Here is an 18,198-nt window from a genome sequence, read left to right as displayed (position 1 = left end):
TTGCAGAAATACCAAAATTCAGGGACATTTTGGTAATTTTTCGTTTTCCTCGAATTTCCACCCAATCTTGATCTAAATTAATATTTAATTCAATTTATTAATTTAAATAATAAAAAAAATTCATTTCATGCAATTTGGTCATTTTTGACATTTTTACAAAATTACCCTTAAAATTTTACTTTTATTCAATTTAGTCCCTGAGCCTAAAACATGTAAATTAGATATTTTAAAATAAACTCATATTAGCTGAATATTCACATATATTTTTCCTCCTCCACTCCATTCCACATCCTTGATATATACATAATACCACTATTTACTTGTTTACTCATAACAAGCTGTTCACTTGAGTCATAGTCACTAAATTAATTATATCTTAAGCTACAGAACTTCGAATTGAGATCCGCAAATTTTCTTTGAAACTAGACTCATATATCTTCTTACCATAAAATTTTTAGAATTTTTGGTTTGGCCAATAAGTACAGTTTATTCTTTAAAGTTTCCCCTGTTTCACTATTTGACAGTTCCGACCCCTCTTCACTAAAAATTAATTATCTCTTTGTACAGAGTTTGGATGATGTTCCCGTTTGTTTCTATTGAAAATAGACTCATTCAGGATTTTAAACTTAATTATTTTAGATGCTTAATCGTATATATGTATATTTTGGAGGTTTTTTTTTGTAAAAATTATGAAATAAAAAGGGAAAAAAAGGTTGAAACCTAAGATCACAAGGGAGGAAAGTTGACTCTTAACTATTAAGCCGCTTGCTCATTCTTAATCTCTATCCCCAACTGTATATAGTTTAGTTGTGGTTTTTATCCTAAGTTGCTGAAAATAAAATTTAAGAAAATGGGTAGAATGATGTTTGAACTTTAGACTTTTAGAATGGTTACACTAATTACTTAACCATCAAACCTAATTCATTTTCTTGTTTATTCATTATGATTAACTCGCTATATTTTGAGGCATGACACTCTATAGACGTAGGTAAATTGAACAACGTAAATAATTTCTTATCCCCTATTTTCTATTGTTTATCGTAGTTTTACTAAAAGTGTCCACTTCCATTATCGCTTATGATCATACTCTATTTCTTGCATTTAACAACTGATTTAGGTGAAAAAATTAATAAAAAACTGCAACTGGTTTTTGTTTACCCTCAAACACTGCCCTGCATCATATCACGCTTATATAGTTGATGTTAGCTTTTTAATTAAATTTAATAATAATAAAAAAACCTTTTTCCTTGGCGAGATTTGACGTGAGCTTACTCGTTAAAAAAGTTGGTGGGCTATCAAATCTAATGAAAAATTATCTTGAAAAAAAGGTTGCCGGTACTAATGAAAATGGTAACAGTTTTTTTTGTAAGTAATTGTATACAATGACTCCAAACTTTAGTCATTTCTTCATTGAAAATATACATTTACTAGTAATATGACTCACGTTGCAGGTTGATTTTTTTATATTCGTAAGTGCTTTTATTTATAATATTTTATTTCACAATAATTTACTGATCAAAAACTAATTCATAGCATCATTACAAAATAATATTTTAATATTATACAAATACTTAAAGTTAAATTGGATTTTTTTAACTGAACACATGTAATTAAAATTACTAAGAAATAAAAGAAATGTTATATAAAATATTCTAACTTCTATCATATTTTTGTTCAATTAAAAATGATAAAATTACATATTATCTTCATTTTTAGTTTAGTAAAAATAGATGCAACTTTTCTTATTCATTATTAATTTATATTGGTGTTGCTGGACGGTTATATTCAATTTGTACTTAAATGCATTATTATTTATTATTTATTATTTCATCTTTTAAATATTTATTATGTAAAAATTAATTCACAAAATACTAATTTAAACTACTTTATTTATTTTATAAAATTTAATAAGTCATTTTAAGACATTATTAAACAAAAAATACTGTAATATTATTCCATTGTTAATTTCTTATTATGTATATAAACATAGTTATTTTATTTAATTATTTTTATTATTAAATTTCAGGGTTAATTTTTTGTAGTTCTATGTTTTGATTCAATTGGTTTGAGCCCACACTCGAAGCAGTTCGTGGCACGAGAATAGCGGAGAAGATCGTTTGGTTAAAAGCCGGAAAACCTCAAAGATCCACTTATCCAAACACATAGGTACAAATTTGGTTAGGGTTTGTTGCTAAAAATATCATAAACTGGGTTGATTTTTGAAATTTTAATATTCTGCTTTGCAAGAAAATCGTTTTTAAACCGGATTTTTTTCAAACAATATTTGCAGTTATTACCACTTGTTGTGGGTGAACAACAAATTTGCAGATTAAGGAAATCGCCACTTGGTTCGTGGTCGAACCATATATTTGCACTTATTGCCACTTGTTGTGGGTGCATAACATATTTGCAGATTAAACAAACTGTCACTTGGTTCGTGAACAAACCACATTGTTTGCAAATTATTAAATTGTCACTCTTCCTCCATACATATCTCCCACTCCATGAAATGTAGTATGACATGCTTTATAATAGGATAAATCAACACTAGCAATAATCATGCTTGAACATGTATTCAATAGGGCGGTGACAATATTAACACTAACAAATTATCTGTTTCACAATGACTGTAACACCCCTTAACCCCAATCCGTTGTCGAAACAGGGTTATGGAGCATTATTGGACCTATCAGACAATTTTACAATTAATATACAAATAATTATCTAACATAATATAAAATAATCTTAAGTCCCTTAGATGGACCCTCGAGGCCCAAAATACGTATTAGAAGTGAATCGGGACTTGTTCAAGTCCTCTGGGAAATTTTTTTTTAAAAAAAAACTCAATATAACCCCTTTATAATTATCTAACCTTCCTTGCAAATTCAAATCGAGAGCAATCCAAACAAAAATCACAACCAGTCCAATTCACATTTAAATACACCTAAATTATATCTAAAACATTAACTTGATATTTTAATTAAATAAGCATTCATAATATCATTCAAAATTTATTGATAATTTCATTCATTTCTATTTAACTTAGTATCAAAAGTTCCAAATATCATTCATTACAACCAAAATTATATAACATTTTAAAGTGGCCATTACAACACCTATGTACATGGGACTTTCATTTAAGGACAAAAACATCAACAATTTTTTTTTTGTGTTGGAGTCGTGATCGTTCAGATGCTGGATCGGGACTCTGGACTCCTATTGACTTGCGCACGGAAACAACTGCAAGCTGAGTACTTCATACTTAGTGGTATTACCATAATTCAAAAAATAATAATAATAGAATATAATTATCAAGCATATAACTATCCAATTTTTCAAATATCAATTTATCTCTTAAACTTTCTTTAATTAACAATAACAATATAATTTTTTTAGCTATTCTTCAATTTCATTCACATATCATGTCTCAATTTCAATCACTACATGAACATTAAGTTCATGCCTTTCATTTCTAATCTCAATTTCAATACACAATTCAACTTTCTCACATTTTCAACAGTACAAATCAATCAAATTCATTTAATTATTTTATTCATTTCGGTTATTCACCCTATTAACAAACCCAGACTTTGACGGATACACAGATTCCAACCCAAACACACCAGTACGGCACATTGTGCCTAAACCGGTACATAGTTCCTGATCAGTGTACGTCATATAAGTGCCTGAAATGACACACGAAGTGCCTGAAATACGACACATAAAGTGCCTGATCGGCAAAGCCGATAAATCCCGTACTCTTCCAAATCCTATGGCATGCCAACTATATCCGACTTAGCCCGACTAGTTAATAGGGTATTCTAAATCTCAATTAAATTTTCACTTTCATACCAAATATAAGATCATTATTCAATTTCAATTTCACATTCAAATCAATATACAATTCAATTATACATACACATACACATTCACCAACCAATCCAATTCCCATTCAACTCAAATATTAATACTTACCTTATACTCATTTATTAAATATAAAATTTATATAAAACATTTAATAAAAAGTAATTTGAATTATAGTAATACAAACCGTAGATCTCCGGTTTTAGTCCTCGATAACTTTCTCCTTCTTTTCAATGCCGATGCCTCGGGCTCTTTGTTAGCTACGAAAATAATAAAAAATTACATTATTAATTACAACACTAATTTACAATAATTAATTGAATTTCTTTTCAATTTATACCCTAATTCAAATTTGATCCTAATTAACTCATTTACTTTCTATCTAATTTCGTACTTTATTTCTATTCAATTCCCTTCCATATTCTTCTTAACTATCTAATGTTCATAATAAAACCTAATTTAAAACTTCTTTCAATTTAATCTCTACAACACAAAACTTATAGCCTACTTTACAATTTAATCCTTTAATCAATTCTAACTTGAAATTTATTCAATTAAACCCCCAATTCATTATTTTGTTCAACATGAACTATGTTCAAAAACCTAAGAACTTTCAAAACTTCAACTTAAATTGAACAAAACCTTGTTCTAAAGCTTCTAAAACATCAAAATTAAAAGAAATGACTTAATTGACTTACTTATTAAAGCTTTAAACCTTCAAACTCTAGTTTTATTTTTCTCCTTTCCCCTGCTCTATTTCGAAAGCTTCTGTTTCGAAACCTTTTTTTTTGGTAGACTCTTTCAAACTTTTATACCGCATTTATCTTAAAGCATTAAGAATAATGATGTATATACTTCTATAAAATTTAAATGTCACCATATATAACTTCCAAAAGGTTTTGATTCTTTTGAACATCCTCTTAGAGTTGTGATTGTGACTCTTACTTCTTAAAATTTAAACTTCAAATTCTTACTTCTTTTCAACCTTTCTCTATTTTTGTAATTCTACCAAAAATCTAATAATTTAAAGGCAATAAAAACAATTAGTTAACCTTAATTAATTATAAAATAATAAAAGAAAAATTGAAAATTTAATTACATCAAAATATATATTGATATTAGTGAATAGCTCATCTCTTCATATTACCCTAATAGATTTATTCTTAATTTAATGATTTCATTATGAATATCTTATTAAGTGGATGTCCATTAAGATCAAGATAAGTTTTGATGTACTTTAAATTCTAATAGTCATTAGAAGTAGATATTTACTTCATTTATACTTATTATGTCTATAAATAGAGACTTCGAAGAAACTTTGTAAATACTACAATTGATCAATAAAATATGCTCTCTTTTGCTCTTCCATTTTCTTTGTTCTTTACTCTTTGTCTATTTATTTTATAACACGTTATTAACACGATTCTTTGTTAATTGTTTTTCTCCATCAGTCACAATTTTTTTCCCTTTCACCAAACCTTACCCCTTTCAAGCAAAAACCAATGCAATAACCGGTCACTCAAATTTTCTACTCAAGCTGTTGTGGATTGCCTTCTAGAGCTACTGTTATTTTAGTCTTCAATTGAGGCCTATGCATTATGGGTAATAATTATGCAAAGAAATTTATATAATCGTTACGTGGTATGTTTTTCTCCTCTCTTGATTGATTTTTGATAAAATTATTTTTATGAAAATATTATTACTTTAAGGTTTTTTAAACTAAGATTCTTTTATTAAATTATAGTATGTATGATATTTGTATGATTAAAATTTTGATGATTAAATTATTGTTATTAAATATGCTTGAAGTTGTTGTATTATATCTTTTAAAGTGGATTTATAAATATTTGATTAGAGCATCATAAGATTTTATAAAATATATGTGGTAATTGAAATTTGGTACAATGCGTATCGATAAATTTCAAGCATCCTACATGAAAAATTTGATTTTGTTTATTAAATTATTTTTTACTATTAGATTATAAATGTTATTACGAGAACAAAGTTGTTTTACTACTTGTAATAATGCTCGTGATAGTAGCTAGGGTGATAACAATGATGTTAAAGAATATTAGGTATATCTTTCTATGATTTATTTATTATATAATGTTTATTATAATTGGAGAATAATTATAATATAAATAGATAGATTTTGATTTGAAATCCTTGCATGTTTTTCGATGGTGATTATGAAATAAAGAATCAATAGAGGGTTTAGAATTTTATCATACTAGATTTGTTGCATTCCCTGAAGTGAATGCAAATATAAAGAAAATAAAAGATATAATCATGGACCACTAAAAGTGGGAACATAGTGATAAATAAGTGAAAAATGAGAGTCCTCAAGATAACTCTTCAAAGGTTAAAGATAACATATGTTATCAATGTGATATGAAAGATTATTGACCACATAAGTGTCGTATGCCCAAATATTTTGTTTCTGTTAATCTTCTTTGAGGAAGGATATGAGGATGTAGTTGTAACACCCCAAACCCGGCCTAGGATTTATGGCCGAATCTGGCGGTGTCACATTAAGGTGTTTAGCGTAAAACTTGTTGTCGTTGAATCTTTAAAATCAATTAATCATTTTGTTATTAAACGGTGTTCCAAAACGGGTTGCTCATTTCCAAGCGTGCATCATTAAAAGCTAATCACCTTTAAAACCTTATAAATTTTCTAAAATCTCATTTATTGCGGAATTTTTTTTTGAAATGTTACAAAAACGTGGTGTCTATGAAAACAGTTACCTTTTGAAAACCCATTTTTTTTCTACAACTAGCAGTTTATATCAAACTAAATAAATAAAAACCCCAATTTTATGTTTATAACTTTAAAGAGGCCTTTTTACATAAAACTACCCAATTTCAGTTACTTATAAATCAAAGGCTAAAAATGAAAGCTGATGCGGTTGTGTGACCATCATCGAGTCCCTCGCAGCACTGACCCACCTACAACTAAAGATTACCTACACAGTTAAACAGGGGGTGAGTTTACGAAAACTCAGTGTGTAATCCCTTAAGAATAAAACAGTCAATTAAATAGTAGATAAATGTAGTTTGCGCCTGAGCCCGTTACAGTAATAGTCCAGTTCAGTGTAGGCCTAAGCCCTTTTCCGTAATAGTAAACGATTGGGCTTGAGCCCATCACAATGCCAGTAATCAGTAGGGCCTTTTCCCAATTTCAGTAATAGTATCAGTGGGGCATTGGCCCATAATAGTAACAAATATCAGTCATGTAGTGAACAATATGTAATCATTAATCAGTGCTGATATGTAGTTAGAAATCCTACCCAATCTAGCCTCTACACACCATTCCATCCCGCCAAACACACCATGTGGGGATAAAATCGACCCACCCAGCCAAACACACCAAGATTAGCACCGGTTGCCACACTAAATAGTATTGTAGCAAAGCTGATAGTAAAATAAACGGCATATAGCCATCAGTAGGTCCACAGTCGTCTTGGGCTATCCGTGCAACCTTATCAGTACGATACACTTCCTCAAAATATAACAACCCATCCCCATGCAATATATTGTGACATAATATCATACGTGTATGCAAAATGTCAAGTTCAATCATAGTTATACATATCATAGAGCAAATCAGTCATACATAACATAAGGCCATAACAGTCATTTCATCTCTTAGGGGTATAACAGTCATTTTACCCTATGAGGGTATTTTGCATAAGCCAAGGCTTGAATCCCTGACTTCTTAGACACTTCCAAACACTCCTAAATCACTTAACCACTGAAGCAGACATTCATTTATGTCACTTCCTTGCACAGCTAAATATTTATGTGCAGTCTCCTAACTGTTCCCTTGTTCAAAACCTATTTCTTCTTGGCCCAAAATTCAGGGTGTTACAGTAGTAATGAATTCTATCATTACAAATAGAAAATATTTATCTTATTTGGTATTGAAACAAATAAATATTATTCCAATATTTGATAGTACAAAATTAGTTGAAAGCTCTAAAAGAGCTAATATTTCAATATCTAAAAACATAAAATTTGTGATGGTTAATGCATTAGTTTTAAAAGATATTCATTAAAATGGATACCATATTGGGATTGTGAATGAAGAAAAGATCATATTTCATATGAATTAAAAGAGGATTGAGTTATTGATTTATATTTATTACTTTTGTTATAAATTGAATTGATCGTGACTATATTTGTGATCTTCTTTTGTCATCATCCCCATTAATGGGTTGAAAGTGAAATATTTGACTATGAAAAATCTACTTATGAGCAATAGAATATGGTAAATTTATCTAAAACTCGTTATGGTAGGATAACTTGAAGTTGCAATTTTTCTAAAACTGTGAGTATAACTCTACAATATTCAGAATAAGTTCTCAATTAAGGGTGCGTTTGTTTGCTGTAAAATGGTTTCCGGAAAACATTTTACACCATTTCCAGTGTTTGTTTGGGGGAAAATGAATTCCTTTAGGAAATCATTTTCCAAAACACGGTAAAATCAAGCCCATTCCTCCGGAAATTGTCTTATGGCTTCAAAATTGGTAAGACATTTTCCATTCTTCTCTAAGTAGACATTTTCTGTTCTCTTCTAAGCAGCTGACATTTTCCATTCCTCAAAGCTTCCGCCTCTCCTCATCTCTGCCTTGCCATCTCTATCTCTCAGCATCTTCCTTCTCCATCTTTCTGCTCCATAGATCTGTAGGTGAGTCACCCAAAAGCTTCAAGTTTTTTATGAAATTGGTGGTTTTTTGCTGGATTTTCCAGAAATCGGAAGAAGGATGAAAAGTCATCCTCTTCTTCCCTACACCACTCGACCCCCAATTCTTCACTACAGGGAAGCTTTCCCTTTTAATTTTCTTGCTATTTTCTCTATAAAAATCTCAACATTTCTACCTTCAAAGCTTCAGTTAGTAGATGCGATTGACCCGATTCATTTCTTATCTCTTATCGTTTTTTATTTGTTTATTCCTTTGTTGGAATTTTAACTTTATTTTATCGCATTTTGTTGTGTAATTTTAGGGTTGCTGAATTTCTTAAACGAATTAAGCTTAATACTCTAATGTTCACTTCTTTTTGTATAGTTAATGATTATCATCATTTATGTTACTGTGGATTTTAGAAACCCCATAACTATTCTTACTATTGTTGTATTGTGTTTCCATTGTCGATTTTATTAGGCATTCATGGCTGTCTGTTAACTTGCTTGGGGCGTTTTTGAGCTTTCATATAGGATAGCAGATTAGTAGCGTCCCATGTGGAGATTTTAGCTTCACCAGTGGTTAAATAATCCTTTTTTTTTCATGGAGACAGTAGATGTTGAGCTGAAGTGGACTAAGAGCATTTCCAGTTCCTCTAATCTTTAAGTAGTTTCTGAGTACAATGATGTTCCTCTAATTTTTGCAGGGCTATTGAGCACCCAACTTTTTTAGCACTTACAAGACCATTGTGTGATCTGTATTCAACTTATTCCTCCCCTTCTAGTTGCAACGATAAAAGAAACTCAGGGTATGTAGATGTTGTTGTAGTTCTGAATGCCGTGGGTCTTATTTACTGGAGTAAATTGTTAATGCTTTTATTCTTTAGCATTATAATTGATTCCATGGTTTAGTTTTAGCATTGAGTTAATGGATTAAAAGGAAGTATTGAGGTGATTATCCTTACTATTAAGTTTTTGTTTAAAAAAGTCAAATAGAGAGATGCTTGAGATTTGATCTTTTATTTCTTGAATATTAAAAATTGTTAGCAACTCATATATATAGAGTTTATGCTTGAGAAACAAACCAATCAAAAATACCAATAAGACTTTCAGTTCAATCAAAATTTCCTTAGAAAATTCAATGTTAAAATGACTACTAGAAGATCTCTGCCATAACCAGTTTTATTGTTTAGTTCAAAACTTAAAAAGTTGATAATTTTTTAACTTTTTCTTTAATTTTCTATTTTACTGATTTTTTTAAATACTACATATAGGGTCTGTTTGTTTGGCAGTATCTCCTTTCCGTCAACAAGCCAATATGCATGGCACTGTCTAATAAAGATATTTGTGACAGTCCCCTGCTTTCTCAAATGATCTGAGAAGCAAAATTTTCCCCCATTTGAATCTAATTTAACCATCTTGATTGGAAGGAAGGAAGGAATAACTTTTAGTCTAATGGCTCTGCCTTAAAAACATGAAGTTATTATGAATTTTGGCCACTAGATTGAGAATTTTCCATCCTCCCCTGTTTCATTTTCCCAACCTAGCATTTGCAAATCTTAATCCTTGTTGTGATCCCATTGTTGTTTTTAACATTTATCTTTCAAGCATTTTGGATACTGTCGTTTTGTGCAAATTTCTTGCTGATTTCTCTATCAATTAAGAGAAGCTCATCTCTTGTGTTTGGGGTCTTGTTTAGAAGATTTTTGCCCCTCATGATGTCTTTCTTCCTTATGAGTCATTGTAAATAACTCGCTTTTGTCATTTCTTTCTTCCTTACTATTTAAGCATCGTAAAGCATTCAGAATTGTTCTTCCAAAAGTTCAGTTTTTTAAAAAATTTAAAACCAATGAACTAAACCAGCAAAATTTAATTTCACCATGAAACTTCTCATAGTGTCTTGGTTAATGGGCTTACAAGTAGAGAAAATGTATCGCAATTAGCGACCCAGTATATTATAAATGGCAAAGAAAATCAAACACAAAAAATTTAGCGAAATAAAACTTATATAGGCTTGAAGCAGCCATCTTGAGTCGACTATGGTGGCCCTTTACATTCTATTTTTATTCGAGTCACATTTGAATATATAAACTAAATAAAAATTTGGTATAACATTATTTAATTGTATTGTAAATGCCAATATTAGCAATTCAGGTACAACAATAGCAAAAGCAGCTTTTGCGCGTTTTATTCTTTAACTAAGGCCGCTTTATGGACAAGCTTAGTCCAATTTTTAGCCTTAGAAATTGAAGTGACAGAACCGATTTTTTCATTTTTCAACTTTCAATACTTTCATTTTTCATGCTTTCATTTTAAGTGGTACTTTCAATTATGTGATCTTATGAAAATCTTGCATCTTTTTGTAGTGATCATATATTTGTGTGGCATTATTTTGTATAGATGGATCGTAATCAACATCAAACTGCAATTGTCGGAGTCGTGGCTTCAGTTTTAGCTTTTCGGGCTCTTTGGATTAAAAAATTAGAAACTAGGAAGAAAATTGCTTCTCGCTCTCGTGTGAATCGAGATTATGAAAGAGAAAATTATATTAATAGTATTTTATATAGTGGTGACCAGCATTGTATTGATGTGATAAGGATGAGACCGATCGCTTTTTTAATTTGTGTGATATTCTCGGTAGGAATCATTTGTTACAATCAACAAAATCATGAATATTAGGGAGCAAGTAATTATATTTTTACATATAATTGGTCATAATGTAAGGTTTCGAGTGATTGGATCTAGATATTATAGATCAACTGAGACAGTTCACCGTTACTTTAGGGTTGTATTGAGAGCTATTTTGAAATAGTATAGACTAGTTATTAGATTACCTGATGAGTCAACTCCTAGTGAAATTAGAAACAATCCAAGGTTTTATCCTTATTTTAAAGATTGTATTGGAGCATTAGATGGAACTCATATTCGTGCATTCGTTCCACTTAGCATGCAAGGAAGATTTAAATGTCAGTAAAGGGGGACGACACAAAATGTATTGGCTGCCATTACATTTGATTTGAAATTTTCCTATGTTCTAGCTGGTTGGGAAGGTAGTGCACATGATTCTCGTATTTTAAGTGATGCACTTTCACGTCCAAGAGGATTAAGAATTTCGGAAGGTAATATTTATCATAAAATAGCAAATAGTTCTAATAAGCTCATAATTTATTAGTATTAATTATGTATTGTAAAATTGCAGGTAAATATTATCTTGCTGATGCTGAATATGGCATCCGAAATGGATGTATTACCTCATATCGTGGTGTCCGATATCATTTAAAAGAGTTTGGTGCTGAAGGGCCTGAAAATGCAAAGGAACTCTTTAATCTTCGTCATTCATCATTACGAATCACTGTTGAACGTGTTTTTGGGATTTTGAAGAAACGGTTTCGTGTATTAGATGCTGAACCATTTTGGAATTTTCAAACCCAAGTAGATATAGTTTTGGCTTGTTGTATCATTCATAATCATATAATGGGAGTTGATCCTAGTGATTTACTTAATCAAGGATTATACGAGGCGTCTGATTCTGATTTGATAATATCAACTCTTACGGAGCGAGAAGAAAGACAAGAAGTAAGAGAATGGTCTGCTAAGAGAGATGAAATTGCACAAACTATGTGGACTGATTATATGGCTAGAAATATTTAGGTTTAGGGCTTAGGGTTGTTGTTTCTATGTTATGTATGTTTTAGTATTAAAACTTTTTGAATGTTGTTTTTGTAAATGTTGGTTGGATAATGATATTGAAATTTTAGTTTGTTGGATTTTGATATATGTCTTGAATTTGTTAGATATTGATTATGTTTTAAGCTTGTTGGATATTGAAATGGTTGAATTTTTGTAGAATGGGTAAGGGCAACAAAGAAGGGACCTCCAAGCAATTCAGGTGGACAAAACCAATGGAACATGTTTTCCTTGAAATTCTAGCAGAGGAGGCTCGAAAAGGAAATAAACCTTCTAATACTTTCAGAGCAGTTTCTATTAATCGAGTTGTTGACGCCATTTCAGAAAGATTCCAAGTCCAATGCGATGCGAAGCATGTGGAAAATCATTTGAGGACAGTAAAAAACCAGTGACAGATTATATGTAAAATTTGAGCTGAAAGTGGTTTTGGATGGGATGATAACATGAAAATGATCACATGTGATAGAGCGACATATGATGCAGCAGTGATGGTAATATATGTATATATATGTTAAGTATATTTCAATTGTTTTTTACTTGTTATTCTAATTGTGTATAATATCCAACAGGCACACAAGAAGTATGAACCATTTTTGAATAAAAGCATTGTTCATTATGATGAAATGGCTGTGGTTGTTGGTAAAGATATGGCAACAGGGAGTTTTGCCAGAACATTTGCTGACATAGATTTGGATGATGGTAATGAAGATTCAATGCCTGTAGACTGCAACAATGAAGAGGCTGAAGAGGTAAGAACAAATGTATCTTCATCTGGCACATCCAAACGTAAAAGAAAAAGTGGTCAAGAAAGTCTCGTTGATGATCAAATTAAATTTGTGGGTGAACAACTTGGCAAAATTGCTAATGCTTTGGAAAAATTTATCACGATAATACATCACGACTTCTGAACAAGTGATGTCGATGGAGGAAGAAGGATTTGATGAAGACTTCTTGTGTTCGTGCTTGATTATCTAGGAGTCATGAATCGAGGCCAAACTTTTTTGTTAAAATAAGAAGCATAAAAAATTTGGCTTCAAAAATTTTCTCGTGGTTGAAGATATTGATACATTTATGTGGTGTAATATTATGCACTTGGACAATGTTCTTACTATGTGGTGTACCATTAATTATGTATTTGGATATATGTGGTGTAATATTATGCACTAGACAATGTTGTTACTATGTGGTGTACCATTAATTATGTATTTGGATAATATTATTATTTCTAGTACTCATTGTGGTTTCAGTAGCAATTTATAATTATTCAATACTTGTTTTTTAACACAATTACAAATAATTTATTTGATATTAGTTTTTTCAATGTATAAGGATTAATATTGTAGCTTAATAATTGAGTATTATTATAATTAAATCATTGCAATATATGTAAAAAGAATTTATTAATATATATTAATATATGTAAAAACAACTTTTCCGGAAAATATTTTCGAAATCATAAACAATGAAAAATATTTTACAGATTTACCAAACACCAGAAAATATTTTCCAGTAAATCATTTTACAGAAAAGTAAAACATTTTCCAGAAATCATTTTACGGAAAACATTTTACTGCCAAACAAACAGACCCTAAAATTAGGTGAAAAAATATTACTGATGAGAACCTTGCAAGAGAGAACTTATTCAACTTTTCATGATTCAGATATGCTCCTACGGTACTAATATCATGAAAAATTATTACTTATGATTGGACAAAAGTTTTTAACCACAAAACCTAACCATTCCCTAAAGAGAATGTAACAATATGTAATAAATTTGAAAGACATAATCTTTAACGTGGATATAGTAAATTGGACTATAATAATAGTCATGGGGGATTGTCGTAATAAAATTTCTCACCACTAGAAGTGGAAAAATGAAGAAAGCAAGAAAAGAACAAGAATTTCCAAGAAAATTTTAAGACGAGAGACAATTTATTTATGAAGAGTCATTGGTTATGTTCCTATTGTACACTTGGATAATAAGATCTACTCTGAAAGTTTGCTATTAATAAATTTTGGTTGGATTCAAAGTCTACTACTGAAGTTTAATTTGCTTACTTCTTATCGTCAAGACTCAATGTAGAACAAAAAAAGAAAAAAGAAAAGGAACGTCTTTAAATATTAAATCAACTTGATATATGATTTAAATATTTTGAGATGATCTTCTTTTAAGTTTTGATTACATGTGTTACATATTGTTTTAAGCATCTCATTTGTTCATGAAAATAAATATTAACGATTTATTTATGTTGCTATAGTAGGTTTTATAATTAATTAATATATTTAAATATATCTAGTATGCAAATTTATGTTAACAAACCAATGAATTTTATGGTTATTGATTTGATTTAGTTCAAAGAATTGTTAAAGTTAGTAGTTATTACGTGTTATATTATTTCATTTGTTAATTATTTAGAGAAATGACATGAGCTTGAATGGTTGAATTTTGAGTTAAATTTCATGCATGTTTATGATATTATGAAAAAATTGCTAGTTTTTCATTATATCATATTTTTATTTTGAGATGTGATGTTTATTGATATATTTAGTATAGGCTTATTTCTATACATAACCTAGGCAGTTATTCCTGGTAGTTAACTGATTATGCAAAACTCTTATTAAAAGGGTTTTAAAAGTTTTTTGAATCGAACTTGAGACTTCTCACATCTGAAGCAAGAATCATACCACTAGACTAAATGCCCTGCATTTGAAGATTTTGGCATATTCCCAAAAGAATATTGAATATAATTATTTGGAAATTGACTTAGTGTCATTATAGTTTTCACATTGATTTAGATATTTCCAGTGGTAAATGTCACAATAGTACTTATATGTGAATACAAAGAAAAATGAATGATAGTAAAATTATCAATTTGTTACAATTTAGTACAATTGAAACGCATATTAAAGTAAACCAGAAGTTTACTAATACAAATGCATTTGGCGTGACCAGGTAGACCATCCTGAATCATATATGATGTGAAAATTAATGGATAATTCATATGGACATTCATTAAAGAACCAGAAGATTCTTTAGCTTAAAGAATTCCCACTTTCTGTTTATTCTCAATGAAAATTGATTGTTAGAAACTCATTAGCTAAAGCTGAGATATAATGTCTTGCATTTCTAAAATGAATATGGGTTCATTTATCCACCATGTGAATGATTTTGATATTATATGATTTTGGTAGATGCATCTACAAAATAACCACGTATGTGTTATAAACTTACAACCTTTCATTTGCAAGGTTGCTAGTTTAAACAATTAATTTCAGATCATGCAATTAAGACAAATCATCTTGCTAATACTGATAAGTTTATATCTTAGTCTTATATTGATTGACTTTGAATTTTTTTTTTCTAAAAGCTTGTTATTTAGGCGCATAATCTTTTAGAGAAAAAATTGATTGAACGCCTCTGATTAATGTCTAAACCATTACTTATGAGAAATAAACCTCCTTTTCAACATGAGATTATGTTGATTTACGTATTGTACACATCAAGCCGATATGTTATAAATAATCCCCATTACAATTGGTTTTTGATCAAGATCTAAATATTTCTCATCTTTGAATTTTTGTATGAGCGTATATGTTCCAATTGCTCCATCACAACCCACAAAGATGAGTGAATCCTCAAAGAAAGTTGAGAATATATATTAATTACAAGTTTCTTTGTATTATTTGATGTTTTGAATGTATTGGAGATTCAATTATGACATGATTTGTGATTATAATTTTGATTCGATAATTTTTCTGACATTAGGGGGAGAAAAATAATAACTTGTAATGAGAATTTGTAGTAGTTTTTATCGACGACATCCTGACCTATTCTAAAACTGAGTCTGAGCATGATACTCACCTTCGTATTGTACTTTAGATACTTCGAGAAAAACAGTTGTATGCTAAGTTTAGTAAGTGTGAGTTTTGGTTACAGGAAGTTGCTTTTTTGGCTCATGTGGTAATTGTGGAAGGGATCCGAGTCGATCCTAAGAAAATATAAGCTATAGTTGAGTGGAAGCAACTGAAAAATGTATCTGAGCTTCATGGAAAAAGCTATAGTTGAGTGTTTCTAAAGGTATCACCGTGGAAAAAGGTTCTCTATTTTAGACGCAAGGGAAAATAGAGCCTGAGGTTCATTGGGCCTTATCGTATTTTGAAACGTGTTGGACCGGTTTTGTATCAGTTAGAATTACCACCGGAGCTAGAGTGAATTCATGATGTGTTTCTTGTCTCGGTGTTGAGACGGTATCAGTCCGATTCAGTGCACATTGTTCCTACCGACTAGATCGAGTTATGACTGGATTTAACATCCAAGGAGAAACCAATTCAGATTATAGATCGTGATGTTAAGGTATTCAGGAAGAAAAATGTCCCTCTAGTTAAGGATCTCTGGCAGAATCATAGCACTGAGGAAGCTACATAGGAACCCAAAGAATTGATGCGACAACAATATCTGTATCTGTTTGCTTTAGGTAAATTTTGAGGCTGAAATTTCTTTTAGGGGAGAGAGTTGTAACGCCCCAAAATTTTTAGAATTTAATTGTGAGAATCTGTAGTAATTAATTTTTGTAGATGTGGCTCTTTGTTCTACTATTTTGTTTAAGGTCTGGAGTTCGAGTTGCATCGTTAAAAGTTTTATTATTTTTAAAACAACCCCTACCCATGCGTTACATAGTTAAGTGCAATTGTGTAACATTGTGTCAAAAATGAGCCTGCTGGTTCACTTGTTAAGCATCTGTATTCTATCTAGTCTTGAGTTCGAGTATCATTGTCTACGTTAGGAAATATTTTGCTTGTTGCTGAAAATAAGCTGATGGTTAAGACAAAGGATTTTTAAACGTTCTTTTTGTTTTTTCTTCATTTTCTTCTTTCTCTTTTCTTTCTTTTCATTTTTCCCTTTCGTTTTCATTTTTTTACATCATTTGAGCGTACCATTGTCGATTGTCAAACTTCTCATTCTATTTTGTTGCACGGGTTGGGTAAGTACGCCCTCTGTAAAGTTGATTGTGTTAATTTGTTAAAGTTTTAAGAAATAACAGTGTGGTATTGTTGATAGTTGTGATAATGGATGAATTCTTGTTATTAAGCAATGTTGGTTCCTTATATTAGGAATAAGAGTTTGAAGTAACAAGTCTCGACAGGACAATTTGAGTAATTTTAGTTAAGCTTTTTGTAAGTTCAATTCCGTTGAAGGTTTTCATGTCGAAGTTTTCGACATAAATTTCTATGTGTGATTGTAATTCGTTGCTGTTGAATTTGGTTGATTGAATTATTGTACGATTGGCTTAGGCTTTGGAGACTTTCAATGCTATTCTCGCTTCAAAATCTCTTTAGGTGCATACCGAAAACCTCATTTTATACGAATTTTGGTTGTCAAAAAATATGGTTGTCGATGCCACATGGCCAAGGATATGGGCGTTTGCCCAGGCTGTGCGAGCCACATGACCGTGTAGGTAGCCATGTAACTCACTGTTTGTCAATTTGGAGCTACACAGGTAAGGCACATGGATGTGTGTCCAGGCCGCGTGTAGCCATGTTAGTGCAGGGTTCACAAGGGCAAGGACACAAGTGAGTGTCCAGGCTGTGTAGCTCACTGTCTACATTTTAGAACCACTCGAGTAGAGGACATAGAGGTGTGTCCAAGACGTGTGGCATATATATAGGGTTCAAATCCTTTTTTTGAGGTCATGAGTGTTGCCCAACACTGATATTGACCTCCCCAATATATGAATGATTTGAATTTGATTGTACGAGAACTCTCTGATGCTTTGTGACTAACATATGAATAACATAATTGTATGTGCACTGTGATAGTTATTTTAATATTGAAATATATTACCTAATTGTGAAATGATTTAGAATGACTGAACACATATTGGGGATATTTGTACTACATATTTGCATGGGTTAGGGTATTGTGAAGTATTTTGCTCTGAATTAGTGGCTAGGAAGTATTCTGCT

The 18,198-nt window shown here is 30.7% G+C and overlaps 1 long non-coding RNA gene across 1 annotated transcript; it reads left to right on the top strand.

Moving 5' to 3' along the window:
* Positions 1 to 8,437: 8,437 nt before the first annotated feature.
* LOC105798383 (uncharacterized) lies at positions 8,438 to 9,505 on the top strand. Its single transcript, XR_001135050.2, has 2 exons — positions 8,438 to 8,553; positions 9,255 to 9,505. It is a non-coding gene; the product is annotated as an uncharacterized LOC105798383 (long non-coding RNA).
* The last annotated feature ends 8,693 nt before the right edge of the window (positions 9,506 to 18,198 follow it).

Source organism: Gossypium raimondii, chromosome 9 (genome assembly GCF_025698545.1).
Source record: "Gossypium raimondii isolate GPD5lz chromosome 9, ASM2569854v1, whole genome shotgun sequence".
Classification (NCBI taxonomy): Eukaryota; Viridiplantae; Streptophyta; class Magnoliopsida; order Malvales; family Malvaceae; genus Gossypium; species Gossypium raimondii.
The sequence above is the reverse complement of the archived record's forward strand: the minus strand, read 5'-3'. Positions and strand labels throughout refer to the sequence as shown.